The 15,780-nt window shown below is 39.8% G+C and overlaps 1 protein-coding gene across 3 annotated transcripts in view; it reads right to left on the bottom strand.

Moving 5' to 3' along the window:
* nbeaa (neurobeachin a) overlaps window positions 1-15,780 on the bottom strand; it is an 828,675-nt gene that overhangs the window by 424,460 nt on the left and 388,435 nt on the right. The window lies entirely within an intron of this gene.

Here is a 15,780-nt window from a genome sequence, read left to right as displayed (position 1 = left end):
GCAGTGTTGGGATTTATTCACCTTAAATCCTGTAAAAAGTGCTAATACCTCCTCTCTCTCAATGCTAAATCAATCAAATACATCACAGTATCCCTTTGTGATTTCTATATATACATCATCTTTCTCAAGTGAATTTGGACGCAAAGGCTTCATTTAATTCCACAGCCGTGTCTTCCCGCTCCAAACGCACATTGCCACTTTGGTTCCAAATGGGCCCTAATCTTTCCCTAGTTATTCCCTTGGCATTAATATTCTTACAAAATAATGTCAGATTTTTATGTTGTAATGTACTTTTTTTTGCTCTCTGAATTTATTTTTTTAAGCTACCCACTGCATTTTATATACTCCTCTGGATGATGTGCATCCCTTGACATTAAGACTTCTCCACACTTGGTCTCACCCTTCACTTTTATGTGAATATGTTGGTCCTGCACCTTTTTGTATATCTCCCATTGCTGTGATTTGTACTCGAAAGTAACCGTTCCCAACCCACTTTGGCCAGATCTTGTCTTTTCTTATTAAAGTCAGCCTTTCCCCATGCGGAAACTTTGATCCCAGTCCATCACTATCCTTTCATCCATAATTACCTTAAATTAATGAATATGGTCACGATCACTGAAATGTTCCCTCACTGCTACATCTAACACATGACTGGTTTTGTTTCCTAAACTTAAGTCTAACACTGCCCCTCATTTGTAGGACTTTCTAAATGCTAGCTTAAAAAGGTTTCCCGGGCACATTTTAAGAATTCCACCCCCTCCAAGCCTTTCATGCTTTGTCTATCTCACTTAATACTGGGAAGGTTGAAATCCCTCACTAGTGCTCTATTATTTTATACTTCTCCGAGATTTGTTTGCATATCTGTCTTTCTATCGCTCCCTGGCTGCTTGAGGCGTCTATAAAATGCCCCCAGCAAAGTGAATGCTCCCTTTTTAAGTTCTACCCACATGGTCTCATTCAGGGAATCTTTCAAGATATCATCCTTCTTAACTGCAATAATTGCCTCATGGATCAATATTGCAACACCACATCCTCTTTTACATCTTCACTCACCTTGCTTAAATATTTTATACCCCAGAATATTGAGTTTCCAGCTCTGCCACTCCCTCAACAATGTCTCCTGATAACAATGATATTCCCATGTATAAATCAACACCCTCAAATTGCCAAATTCACAAGAATCCTTGCAGTAAAATAAATGCCATCAAACTTTGCCATGTTTCTTTGTGCCTTAACTTCACTATATTTGTGCGGCCTTTTAGATTGACTTTGTTCTTCTTCTAATATTTGTGCATCACCCCCTACTGCACCTCCACTGCATATCCTATCCCTCACCAAAATGATGCAACAATAAGCAGGAGTAGATGAATAGAAAGGACACTAGACTAGACTTTAAGTATTTCTGGACCCAAGGTGGTCAGAAAGGAATGGGAAACAAAGGAAGGTGGGGGTGTGCAAGTGTTACTTAAAGAAATTAAGGGTAAAGGATGTCCTGGAGGGACAGAAACTAGGCATATTCCATGGAATATAAAAAGCAAAATGGCAGAAGAGTTTCTGAAGGGTTTTCATGAGAATTTTTCCATCTAGAAAGAAGGCACACTAGATCTAGTTTGGGGAGTATACGTGCACAGATCACTTACAGTGGCAGGACAGATTAAAACAGCAATTATTAAAACACACATGATCTTCATAGGGCCGTAGAGTGCAAGGACTTGTATGCTGAAGTTGAACTAACAAGCCACTTGTTAGACATCAGCTGGTGTACTGTGGACACTTCTGAATGCCATATTATGGGAAGGATGTGAATGATTGGAGGTAGAGCAGAAGTGATTTATAAGAATGGTTGCAGGGATGAGAAATTTCTGTTACGATAATAGATTGAAGAAGTTTGGACTGTTCTCCTTGCAGAGAGAAAAAAATAGAGTTAAAGAGTCATACAACACAGAAACAGACATTTCAGTCCATGCTGACCATGTTCCCAAACTAAATTAGTTCCATGTGCCTGCACTTGGAACATATCCATCCAAACTTTTCCAAAACATGAACTCATTTAAATGTCTTTTAAATGTTGTAACTGTACCTGCATCCACCACTTTCCCTGGCAGGTCATTCCACACACAAACCAGTCTGTGTAAAAAACAATTGCCCCATATGTCCTTTTAAAATCTTTCTCCTCTCACCTTAAAAATATGCCCCCCGTATTGAATTCCCACTCTCTAAGGAAAGACTCTTGTCATTTACTTGATCTATGCTCCTCATGATTTTATTAACATCTATAAGGTCACCTCCCAGCCTCCTATACTCCAGTGTAAAAAGTCCCACCCTTTTCAGTCTATTTTTATACCTCGAACCTGCCATTCATGGGAACATCCTGATATATATCTTTGCATAACCCTGTCCAATTTAATAATATCTTTCCTCTAACAGGATGACCAGAACTCTACACAGAACTCCAGGAGAGGCTTCATAAACATCCTGTACAAACTCAACATGATGTCCCAAATTAGAGGAGATATGACAGAAGTCTTCAAAATCATGAGGAGTCTAAACACAATATATATGGAAAACTGTATCCACTCATAAAGGGATAAAGAACTAGAGGGGAGAGATATTAAGTGATTTTCAACAGGAGCAAATGTGAGGTGAACAAAAAACTTCTTCACACAACAAGTTTGGAATAAACTGCCTGGAAGTGTGATGAAAGCAGGTTCAACTGAGGCATTCAAGAAGATGTTGGATGATTATTGGAATACAAATAATGAGCAAGGGTTTGGGGGAAAAAGGAGATTAACAGGTGGCAATGATATTCCTTTAAGAATCAGTGCAGGCATGATGGGCTGAATAGCCTCCCGTTGCATTGTAATTCTTCCTGCGATTCCACAGTTGAAGAAAATGGCGGGGGGGGGGGGGGAGTCAAGTTTTAATAGCAGGAAATTGAGGGAATACTGATCAAACAGAAGGCTTTGATGAGCTATGCAAAAAGGACAAGAAACATACAAGTCTAGAAATAATTGGAGGAGGGGAAATTTAGAATCAGAATTTTACTGATCGAAGTAAATTCAATCCATCACATCTGTACTGGTTTCCAAAAGAGCTACCCAGCTTGTCTCATTCTCCAGCCCTATCTCCGTAGCCCTCTAACTTCATCATTTTCAAATATATATCTAGCTCTCTTTTGAAACCTCCTATGGAATCCACCTTCACCATTCTCCCAGACAGCACATTCCAAATCTTGACAACCGTCTGAATAGAATTTCATTGAGCTAAGATTATATCAGGGACACAAGTAAAATTTTCAAGGTTTCTTCAATAGTTTCAAGGGCTACTTTTTTATTGTTGAGTTCTATTCTGGTTTGCTGGGGATTATTTTTCATTCTTACCAATTTATTTAGATTGTCACATAGTAAGAATAATCTAGTTTTTGACACATACAGGTAATTGGACTCACACAGAAACAGAATTGGAAAAATCTATCAACAGTTATCATAGCTTCATTAAATTTTACACAATATTACAATGAGCATTTGATTCCTAGACACCATAGTATTTAAATTGCCTTAACAGGTATTAGTAACTTTTTGTTTGAAAAGATGACACACAATTGTATGTACAAAAAGCCATCACAGTGAACATACTTTCCACAAAGTGAGAGGTCACAGCTAAATGATTGCTTATTTGTCTTTGTCACACGTCACTGTGGCAGCATATTGGAAATGAGGCCCTATTATTCCAGGACTCATTACAAAAGTTAAAATATTTTTAAAAATATGCAAAATTCCCCAAATTACCTGACTTTTACACTCAGATTGAAAGCACCGACCAGATTTTTGTGCTTAACAAGGATTACTGTTTATTAAAAATAAGTATATTTTAGCAACATGTAAACAATGCTGAATTACTCATTTATAACTGTACCAGTTAAAACTCTAACACCCTACAAAATTTCTCCTATGCAAGTATATAAACTCAAAAATGGGTACTGAACAGACAGAAAAGCTGGGAAGGCTGGTCAATGGTCCACAGGGTTCATTGAGATAATCCTTTTGGTTTAGAGATAATGAGAACTGCAGATGCTGGAGAATCTGAGATAACGAAGTGTGAAGCTGGATGAACACAGCAGGCCAAGCAGCGTCTTAGGAGCACAAAAGCTGACGTTTTGGGCCTAGACCCTTCATCAGAGAGGGGGATGGGGACAGGGTTCTGAAATACATAGGGAGAGGGTGAGGCGGACCGAAGGTGGATAGAGGAGAAGATAGGTGGCGAGGAGAGTATAGGTGGGGAGGTAGGGAGGGGATAGGTCAGTCCAGGGAGGACGGACAGGTCAAGGAGGCGGGATGAGGTTAGTACGTAGGAAATGGAGGTGCGGCTTGAGGTGGGAGGAGGGGATAGGTGAGAGGAACAACAGGTTAGGGAGGCGGGAACAAGCTGGGCTGGTTTTGGGATGCAGTGGGGGAATGGTATCAATGTGGACTTCACAAGCTTCAAAATCTCCCCTTCCCATCACTCTTCGCTTCCTATTTGCAAGCCAATTTTGGATCCAGTTTGCCAACTTACCTTGAATCCCATGGCTCCACCTTTTTGGACCTGCCTTCTATATAGTACTTCATCAAAGACTGAAGTGTATGTACACCACACCAACTTCAATACCCTCACCAATATTTAGTCACCTTTTCAAAAAATTCAATTCAATCAGTAAGACAGGATCTCCTTCGAAAAAATCCATGCTGACTATCCTGGATCAATCCCTACCTTTCCAAGTATTTATTAATCCCGCCCCTTACAATTTTTTCCAATAATTTCCTTACCAGTGACATCAAACCAACTGGTTTATAAATACCTGGTCTATCCTGTTGCCATTCTTAAACAAAGGAATCATTTTAGCTTCAGTCATCTGGCACTTTGCCTGTGGCCAGTAAAGTACTAAATATCTTTATCACTGACCCAGCAATTGAAATTTTACACAATTACCTCCAGCACTATCCTTATACCTTTTCATAACGCCTGAGAAATGTACAGTTATGGTCACTATCCCCAAAATGCTAGCTCACTGACACTTCAACCACTTGATCAGCTTCATTCCATATGATTCTGTCTAGCACTGCCCCATCTCTTGTAGGACCATCATTGCATTGACACAAAAAGCTCTCCTGGATCCACGTTAAAAATTTCCCCCTGCTTAATCCTTTAATACTAAGGCAATCCCAGTTAATATCACCAAAGCTGAAATCCCTGAGTATTACAATCCTATTCCTCTTACATCTCTGTGTGTTTTGCCAACATATCTTACTTTACCCACTTTAACTGTTGGGAGGCCTGAAGTAAAATCCCAGCAAAGACACTTTTTCATTTCTTAATTCTACACAGATGTCCTCATTTGGGGATCCTTCTACAAAATCTCCCTCATTACTGCAGTGACAGTTTCGTTTATCAATAATAAAATGTCTCCACCTCTCTTACATTCCCTGCCCCCATTCCTCCTGAACATTCTAAACTTTTGAATGTTGTGCTGCCTTTGCTCACCTTTTCCATGCTGCTCCATTCAAAGGCTACGTCTTTTCCGTATTTAGTGATGGTATGCTCATGTACTGTTTGGTTCATAGATAGCCTATGAGCAGCATTTTCAACAGAGAACAAGCCTCTGGCTGGAGGAGCGGTTCTTCACTGATTCTGTAAATTCTACTTACCAGGATGACTTTTCTTACTTCCTGGGCATTTGGGACCCATGGCTTTGTGCGTAATATACTGGCACAGTGATAGAATTCTCACTGACTTTTCATCATTGTAATTTTGCGCTGTTAGCCATTCTAATTTGGAGATGTGAATTGAGAACTGTGAGCTGAAAATAACCTTTGGATTGTCAGCAGCTGCTTGTTCTGTGTTTTTTAACATAAGCCGTTGCTTGTTTGTGAGGCCAGGCCGAGAGGTTAATTGCAGGTTGACCCTTCTTGACCAAAAGGATTCCATAGATCATTTGATACAAGGAAAAAGCAGTTGTTTAGCCCGATAGCAGATGTTTACTATCAATGAGGTCAATACCTGGGAACTGGTTCCAGCAAGTCTAGGAGTGAAAATGATGGTCAAACCAAGGGAGGGACCAGATGTTTTGAACCAGTTTTTGGTGTGTCTTTCTGGGTGAAGGAGTGTGTTAATGCCACAGCATAAAGATTTTAAACCTCTCTGCCTAACCTGGCATTACAAGCAACTGGAAGTTCAGAGGATAGAAACTAAGTATCGTTGAATTCCTCAGTGTGATCTGCCTGATTAATGACTTCAGAAAATCAACTAAGCAACAAACAAACACATATATCTGTGCAACAAAGTATTATGAAAACCAATTAAGTTATCTAGCCACAAAATAGAATTGCTGAAAAAGCTCAGCAGGTCAGGCAGTATCTGTAGACAGAAATCAGAGTTGACATTTCGGGTTGAGTGACACTTGATCAGAACCCAAATTAAATAATCTAGCTAGTTTTGTTGTTTTGTTTTATTTTTCGTATTTGTCTGTCATTTTTTGCGTGAATGAGGTGAAAATAAACGTTATTAGATTGAAATCCTAGACATCGTATAGATAACTTTGTTCTTTAATTTTGCTCCACTAAAGTTACTGTATTGTTAATAAACTGCCATGACTTTTGCTTAAGCTGTAGATGCAGTGTTGAATTTTCGTCATTTGCAGAATCTGGGATTAGTTGTTCAAAAAGTTTGGTTAGGAACCATTGTATTCAATTTTAATGGTCTTTAAAAGTACGAATTTTACTGCAGCGCTAATACAGAAATTGAAAGACTGATTTAATTCAGCTGCTTATCTCAGTGTCATAATAATGGATTGAGGATTGGTTGATGGACAAGATGCAAAGAGTGGACATAAATGGAGCTTTTTCAAGTTGGTAGGCAATGTAGAGTACAGCGGAACATGGTTCAGTACTGGGAACTCAGCTATTTACAATATTTATTAATGAGCTGCATAACGTGATGTATCTAAGTTTGCTGATATCACAAAGTTAGGTGGAAGGCTAAGTTGCAGGGATGACTCAAAGCAGCAGCGAAGAGATACCGACAGGTTAAATGAGTTGGCAAACAAGATTATTACAAAGAGAAAGATGTAGTTATTCACTTTCGTCAAAAGAATATTGAAAGAATTTTGTTAGAAGTTATGAAATTTGTTAAGTGCTGATTTTTAAAGATTTTAAAATGATCACAAAATTTCAACATGCAGGCAGCATCTTACCATTTTGTTAGGTGATGGACTATACCTGAAGTTAATGCATTACTTCTGGATTGAACATCATCTATTCTGGCTGTAGAACCTTATCTGTGCATGTAGCCCCTTCTGCAGTTGGCACAAATACATTGCCCAATGTTGAATTACATTTTTCCTCCCTTTTTTGGGGGGAATTAGCTGCTCAATGTTCCAAAGTAAAACGTCATGATCTACAGAAACAAATGATCATTGGTCATTAACAATTTGCGTTCAGAAGAAGGGAAGTCATATCAGAAGGGCAGTTTTAGCTTTGTAGAAGTCTCCAAGTGTGAGAATTTAGTTGATACAAATCACCAGTGTCAGAGTTGGGAAGGAATCACCAAACTGTTAGAACTGAAAAGAAGTTTTAGGTATTCAGTGCTGTAAAGAACTCTTAAGCTCTTTCAACAATTCCATGAGGAGAGCTAGAAAGTCATTGAGTTAGTTGCTATTTGTGTGTCTCTGAGAAATAGAATTGCATCAGGTGAGTGTGTAGAAAGTCAGTTTAGTAAGAAACATTCAAGTGAAGGTACGGCAATGAGTTTGAACCTGTGTAAAGGAAATTTCTGGGAAAATGGTTGAATTTTTCTTTTTGCTCCTTATGTTAAAATCTTCCTGATTTGTCTCATATAGTTTTTCTTTCTTTTTAGTTGTACACCTGTGTTATTTTATTAGAAATACATTGGCAGCTTCATGTGAATATATTCAGCAACTACAAATTTAAACTTATGATCTACTAAGCCAGATCTCTTGGTTGGATCTGGCCTGTTCAATATTATCATTGACTGGGATCATAACACAGTCCACACTCCATGCTGGTGCATCAGCATAGTGATTGTAACAGGGTCAGCCAGCTGGATATCACAGAATATGAGTTCACTGGCAGGTGCTGTTAGGTTGCTCCAATCAGGGAGCCCTGGCTGACATAAAAAGATTGCTTGACATGTGTACTGACACCCTGGTGCCTGACTCAACTCCTGAAAAAGGGTTAGCCTTAGAAATGATCTCACACATAAGCCTTGGCTTTCAATGAAGTAATGGAACAACTGTCATCCTCGGAATGTGCTGGCACTCTGTGATTCCAACAAAAATCTGGTATTGATGTGTGATGCCTCTGTGTATAGCATCAGGGTGGTATTAGCTCATAAGTGGTCCAATGGAGAGGAATAGTCAATAGCTTGTGCATCCAAGACTTTGGCTAATGCAGAATGTAAGTATGCCCAGATACAGAAAAAAAGATTGGCAGTCATTTTTCCAGTCAGTATATTCCATCAACATCATTTTATGGATGAAAATTTGTGATAATCACAGACCATAAACACTCTACTTGATCTGCTTAAAGAGGAAAAGGCAGTGCCACCCGTAGCTTTCGGGGACATTTAGCGGTGGGCTACAATACTAAGCACTTACACATCCACATGCATCCACATTTTTTACTCAATCTCTTGGACAGTTTTCTAACTTATAATTGTAGTAGCCACAATGGAATAATCTGTAATGATATTAAATTTTCCAGATATCCTCCCTGTCACAGCCTGTAATATCAGGCTTTGTACACAAAAAGATCCAGTGCTTTCCAAACGGAGACAACTGGAATTAATGGGGAAAAACAAAAGAAACAACACAACTAGAATTGAGATAACAAGGTGTAGAGCTGGATGAACACAGCGGGCCAAGCAGCATCAGAGGAGCAGGAAAGCTAATGTTCTGGGCCGAGACCCTTCTTCAGAAAACTTTCTGATCTTCAGATTTTCTGAAGAAGGGTCTAGGCCCAAAACATCAGTTTCCTGCTCCTTTGATGATGCTTGGCCTGCTGTGTTCATCCAGCTCTACACCTTGTTATCTCAGATTCTGGAGCATCTGCAGTTCCTTCTAGCTCTGAAACAACTAGAAGTGAATCCATTTTGGGCCTAGACAGACCAGCTACAGTAGAGGACAGCACATTGTTACAGGAAGCTGGAATGCTTGTCTTGAGCAAAGGTCGCCCATCAAATACTGGTTGAACTTCATCACAGCCATTTAATGGCCTGCAAAATGAAGATGTTAGTACAAGTTATGCCTGGTGGCCATGACTGGATGCAGACGTTACTCTTAGAAGACAAAGGGTGGAAGTAGAGGGAATATATTCAACATGGTGCTCAGTTATGAGTGGTGCACCACAAGGATTTGTCCTGCATCCTCTTCTATTTGTGATTTTTGTAAATGGTTTGAATGAAGGAGTGGAAGGGTGGATTTGCACGTTTGTGGATGATATGAAGGTGGGTCACATTGTAGATAATGTGGAGGGCTGTTCTAGGTTACGAAGGGACATTGACAGAATGCAGAGCTGGGCTGAGAAGTGGCAGATGGAGTTTAACCCTGAAAAGTGTGAGGTGATTCACTTTGGAAGGACAAACTTGAAAGCAGAATACAGGGTTAACGAAAAGATTCTTGGCAGTGTGGAAGAGCAGACAGATATTAGGGTTCATGCCCACAGTTCCCTGAAAGCTGCCACCCAGATGGATAAAGTTGTTAAGAAGGTGTGTTAGTTTTCATTAATACAGGGATCGAGTTCAAGAGACATGAAGTTATGCTCCAGCTATGCAAAAGCCTGGTTCAGCCACATCTGGAGTACTGTGTCCAGTTCTGGTCACCTCATAACAGGAAAGGTGTGGAGGCATTGGAAAAGGTGCAGAGGAGATTTACCAGGATGTTGCCTGGAATGGAGGCAAGATCTTACGAGGAAAGGTTGAAAGAGTTAGGGCTTTTCTCATGAAGGATGACAGGTGACTTGATAGAGGTCTACAAATGATCAGAGGTATAAATAGACAGCCAGAAACATTTTCCTAGGGTGGATGTAGCTATTACAAGGGGTCATAGTTTTAAAGTAAGTGGAGGTGGGTACAGGGGAGACATCAGAGGTAGGTTCTTTACTCAGGGAGTGGTAGGGGCATGGAATGCATTGCAAGAGAGTGTAGTGGATTCGGCCTCAATAGGGGCATTTAAGCAGTTATTAGATAGGCATATGGATGACAGTATAAGGTAGGGGTGGAGGTTAGACAGACCTTAGGATTAGGGTAAACGTTCTGCACAACATCGTGAGCCGAAGGGCCTGTACTGTGCTATACTCTTCTATGTTCTATGTTGATAGGGCAGTTCCCAGAATCTCAGCAAGGATGAAAATTACCATCAGCAACTCCCCCACATCTGCTGGAATGGATGTAAAGCTTGGACTCAGTTGTACATAATGGCATCAGGAACTCCAATGCTGGAACCAGCTCCATCAAGTCAGAAAGTAACTTTGGTAAATGGAACCAAGTTTGGTGTAAGGATCACACAAATGGCCCTGCATGTAAGATGCATTCTGAATGTGAGGTCAGGACTATTGAGGTACGAAAGAGGTGTGACAGGTCTGATTAAGCATTTTTCTAAGAAAAGAACCCGCCTAAGTCCATGGAGTCAGCAGGTGGGAAGTAATGACTGTAATGAGGGCAGCCAGTTGGACTTCATAGATTATGAGTTCCCTGTTAATCTGGTCCAACATTGGGAGACGATAGAACAACTGTACACATCTTTTGCAATACGCTGTCTTGGAAGTATTGGTCACAGATAATGGGATATTGTTGACCCGCAAGAAATTAGATTATTTCTTTAAGTAAAACGGCAGTAGACATGTATGGATATTCACATACCACCGGTCATTCTACAACCTGCCAGAAAGAGTGGTCCAAATTTTTAAGGTGTGCACTCTGTATGAGGCACTTTTATTAGTCAAGGACAGGGTGAACTGACAGGAAAGTTGTGGATACAGGTACAGTTACAACATTTAAAAGACATTTGGGTAAGCTCATGAATACGAAAGATTTGGACGGGCCTGGTTTAACCAAAGGATCTATTATCATGCTTTATGACTCTGTGACTCTATGACTGTCCATGTGTAAACAAAGGGTGACTTGGTGACTGACCTCTATACAGTGAGAACGGAGAACTGATTTGCAGGCTGCTGCAAGTGATTTTCAGAATGGTGGCCAGCATGGTGTCATCAACAAACAGAACTCTTAGACATTGTCAGTTTTGGTGTTGATGCACAGACTTGTCAATTTGGAAAGGTTTCTGCCAGCAGAATCCCCACTGTGCAAAAACAAGCTTGCAGAGTCCACACCAACCCTCCAAAGAACATCCCACCGTGACCCACACTCATATAATATCCCTGTATCCCTCTGTTCCTACGGCTAATCCACCTGGCCTGCACATCCCTAGATACTGTGCGCAATTTACCAAGGCCAATCCACCTAACCTGCCTATCTTTGGACTGTAGGAGGAAGCTGGAGTACCCGGAGGAAACTCACACAGACACAGGGATAATGTGTAAACTCCACAGGCAGTTGCCTGAGGGTGGAATCCAACCCAAGTCCCTGGCACTGTGCTACAGCACATATAGCAGTGCTAAGCCACCATGCCACCCTAATTTGAGTTGCTTAAAGCATGAAATAACAGCATGGGAAAAACTATACCAGGCAGAGTGAATGCCAGAGCATGGCCATATTTTGCTGTTTATCTTGAGAATTCTGGGAAGAGGGAAGTATCTTAGGAGCAAAAATTGAACAAATTGAACCTTTCTTGTTGGGCTTTAGAAGAATGAGAGTTGATAATTGAAATGTGTAAGATCCTAAGGAGATTTGATAAGGTAAATGCTGAATGCTCTCTCACATAGGAGTGCTTAAAAATAAAGGTCTCTCATTTAATAAGACATGTGGGGGATTTTTTTTTCTGTTGGAAGGTTGTTAGTCTTTGAAATTCTCTTTCCTATTGAGCAATGGCAGCTGGGTCATTGAATATATTTAATGCTGAGTTAGATGTTACTATGAAGATCCCTCCTCTAACCTGAGGTGTGGCAATCTTCAGAGTAAACCCTCAGGGATTAGAGCACTATGTGTGGAAGGGGGGTGCCTAAACAGGAGAGATACGTCCTCAATCTGTAAATGCGTTCATGGGGCATGATTAAGACCACTGGTGTTGAATCAGTGCTCAGAGAAAAATCCCAGAATTGGTCCTAGGCTTTAATTCGCCCAAGGTGAGTATGCAAACCAATGTCACCTTTGCTGATGAAATACCAGTGTAGGCCAGTAGGCAATGGCACCACCACAGAATCTGATTTTACCATTCCCAGTCTGCTCCTGTAGGAGCCTTATAATCCCACCCAAGGTGAAAAATGAAGAAACGAGACAAGCAGAGGTATTAGAAAGATGAGCTGTACTTTTTAAGTCGATAAATAACCAGGGCCAGATAAGGTATATCCAAGGAGGAAAGTAACGGTGATATTATAGAACTACCAACCATAACTTTTCAGTTTTCCTTGGATACAGAGATAGTGCAAGATGAGTGGAGAATTTCAAAGTTTACATTCTTTTTCAAAAATGAATGTAAGGATAAATACAACAATTACAGGCTATTCAGTTTAACATTAGTAGTGGCAAAGCTTTTAGAAATGATAACCCTGGATAAAAAAATCAACAGTCATTTGGACAAGTCAGGATGAACAAAAGGGAAGTCAACACAGATCTGTGAAAGCAAAATCATGTTTAATTCATATAAACGAGTGTTTTAATGAAGAGTATCAGATCTGCCATGATTCTACTGAATGGCCAAGGAGACTTGAGGGCTCAACGGCCTTCTTCTATTTGTATTTCTTATGGTCTTGTGGTCAAAGGTACAGAGGGGTATGATGCAGGTAATGTGAAAGATGTGAGTACAAGAACTTCCAGAAGGTGGTTGCATTACTCCATAGTATTGTCATCGAAGTTAAGCCATGGAATAAAGCAAATTACGAGTGTACTAGTTGAATGTCAGAAAATTGAGAGTAGTTGTAAATGCTTGTTTTTTTGAAGTAGAGAAAGGTTATTAAAGATTCCTCAAGTACTGAAGCAGTGCATTTGTAGCAAGACATAGACAACATTCAGATGTGGACTAATAGGTGACATGGAACATTCACACCACATATATACCAGACAACTGCCAGCTATGTTTAGATAGAACTTAACCCTCTCTTCTGGACATTTAATAACACTACTATCAATTAATTCTGTCATTAACATCCAGGGAATTAGCCACTGACCAGAAACTTAACTGAACCAGCCATTTAAATGTCTTGGCTAACAGAGCTGGTCAGAGGTTGGGAATCCAGCAGCAATTAACTCACCACCATAATCACCAAAACCTGTCCACCAGTTACAATACACATATTAATTGATACGCTCTACTTGCATGGATTAATACAGCTCCAAAAACAGTCATGAATCTTCATACAATCCAAGACCAATTAGCCCAGTTAACCGGCATTGTATCACCATCTTCAAAGCTCAGTCCCCCTATTATCTCCGCACGGTGACTATTGAGTACCATCTACAATGCATTACAACAGCACACTTTGCCTCTTTCAACAGCACCTTTCAAACTGCAGCCTCTGCCATGTAGGAGGAGGGAAGGTCTCAAATAAAAACAATACCAACTGCAAGTCTTCATCCAGCCACACAAAATATTGGTTTCAAATGATATTGCCATTCCTTCACTGTCACTGGGTCAAAAGCCTGGAAGTCCCTTTCACAGTGCACTGTAAATGTACCTACACCATAACTGCAGTGGTTCAAGAAACTGGCTATCGCCATTTCCAGGGTAATTAAGGTTAGTCAATTAATTCTGGCCTTAACAGAAATGCCCATATCTTATTACAGGAAAAAAAACTGTGAAGTTTCCCAGGGGTTAATCCTATGACTAGTTTGCTTGTTTCTTATCTCTAAGTAAGGCTTTTCAACTCCTTCTGTATTGATAAACTTTATTTACATCTGCATATGACCAGTTCTCAAGCACAGTTAATATGTCGGAAAACCACATTCTTCACAGAATGTTCTAGACTGGCGGCTGCTCTTTTACAATGACAGAGTCACGTAATTAGTTAATCACCATAATTTACATTATCCTGGCCTACATTATTCCAGTTGTTTGCTTTTACTGTACTTACTTACATAGACTTTGCGCTCTCTGATGTCCTCAAGAACATCATTCCACCACTTTTCCCACCTCTCCCTAAATTCCAAATATCCCAAGCTGACTGGATATCCTGATCTGGTTCACTTGAGTTTAACAAAAGATAATGAAGTTGTATCATATCTGGCGTAGTTATATCGCTCTATACATTGTCTAATATCGTATCAGCAAGGTTAACCTTCATTCTGTAAGAATGAACATCAGTTTCACTTCTTGTCTACAGAAAAATTAATGTCTTCTTGTTCCTCCTGAATATCCCTTCAGGCGTTCTGACAATATAAGATCGTCGTTGATCGGTTTCTTTGATGATTGTGGCTTCTGACTTCCAGTTACTGAACCAGACTTTCAGCCAGAGCTTTGAGGTTGACAGTTGTTTTGTACACCATCTCTAATTCTTGCTGCATTTCTATAGTTGTTTTAACTTCTCAAGATGATAAGAATGTATGTTTGGCATAAAGTTGTGTTCTAAAGTTGATTATCAGCTTTTAGTCTTCCATTAATAATTTCACTGTCACTTATTGACAACGATTGTATTGTAACTGAGAAGAGTTAATTCCTCATTTGGATTTTTATGCACTGGTGACTTCACAGTCCTGACGTCTCTTTCTTCCGTTCTGTTTGACTGGGGTTAGAATGGATAACTTGTCACCTGCTTGAAGTCTGCTTTCAAAGTAAGTTTCTTGAAAACCTTGTTCACAAGTTGGCCCAAATATCAATTCTCCCAAGAAACTGTGCATCACAATTTTTTCATTGCTCTGACCATTGCTATGTTTAAATTAGGTTTTGCTACTTCAGTCTATCTTGAATAATATATGTCTAGAAGTAAATACATCTTCCCTCTAAAACTGAGCAAATCTATTGCTGGCAATTCTCTTGGCATTTTGGGAACCTGGATGAAACAATTGGTTTTAGAAGCACTTTGCCATGTGTTGCACACGTTTTCAGAATGAGATGTAATCCCCTTTTAATTTCAAAATGCCTGGCCATAATGATTGTTGTACTCTTACTCTACTCTTTGTGATTAATCAAAAACACCATGGAATATCTGTATGATTTGCCTTTACATAGATGTTCGAGATAAACAATTTATCGTCATATATTTTCCACTGTTATGGGTTATTTCAGCCTGTTTCAGCACTTGGTCTGCTGGGCCATGTTCCAAACACCCTCGTAAACAGATTCATCCAAGCTTTGTATATTGTGCTCCTGAGATGCTGCTTGGCCTGCTGTGTTCATCCAGCCTCACATTTTATTGTCTTGGAATTCTCCAGCATCTGCAGTTCCCATTATCTCTTTGTATATTCCTTGTCAGCTTTTTAAGGTGGGCAAAATTTCATTGAGTTTTCCCTCAGTTATCATAGAGCCATAGAATTAGCTGGATTTTCTATTTTTCTTTCAGATTTCCAACATGTGAAATATTTTGCTTTTTGTGCTAACTGAAATTCCTAACTGCCATACATTATTGTGCAGACACAGTTTGATCAACTTGTTCTTTCTTATATGTATAATGCCTGAAG

Source organism: Stegostoma tigrinum, chromosome 6, assembly GCF_030684315.1.
Source record: "Stegostoma tigrinum isolate sSteTig4 chromosome 6, sSteTig4.hap1, whole genome shotgun sequence".
Taxonomy (NCBI): domain Eukaryota; kingdom Metazoa; phylum Chordata; class Chondrichthyes; order Orectolobiformes; family Stegostomatidae; genus Stegostoma; species Stegostoma tigrinum.
This window is presented reverse-complemented; position numbering and strand designations above follow the sequence as displayed.